Source organism: Sprattus sprattus, assembly GCF_963457725.1.
Source record: "Sprattus sprattus genome assembly, chromosome: 5".
Lineage (NCBI taxonomy): Eukaryota > Metazoa > Chordata > Actinopteri > Clupeiformes > Clupeidae > Sprattus > Sprattus sprattus.
In genome coordinates this window covers 30,345,051-30,345,441 of record NC_137924.1, presented here as the reverse complement: position 1 = coordinate 30,345,441, position 391 = coordinate 30,345,051, and positions in this window count along the sequence as shown.

Genomic DNA, 391 nt, shown 5'->3' with positions numbered 1-391 from the left:
AGCAGATGGGTAGTATAACGTCAGTCTGTAGCTATACGTTATCATGATAACTGGCTGATCTAATAAGCTTTTCTAGCTAGTGCTAGTCAGCTAAAATAAAAAATTACAATGTGTAGCTAACTAGATAGCTGGCTTACTACTAACTTTTGTGTACTGAAGCTGTTCACTAACGTACTGATTAATGTTGTCAAGGATATTGGCGTTGAAAATCTTCCTATCCGTCCGATCGGTTCTTGTTTACGTTGCACCACTGTAACATTAGCTAACGTTAGAAGTAATGCTTATCGTGCATGTCAGTTGATGGGAACACCATTGATATACGATACAGATACACCCATCTAAAGGGTTGAAAAAGACTTGGAACTTGGCGGCTCATAACTATTCTGTAACT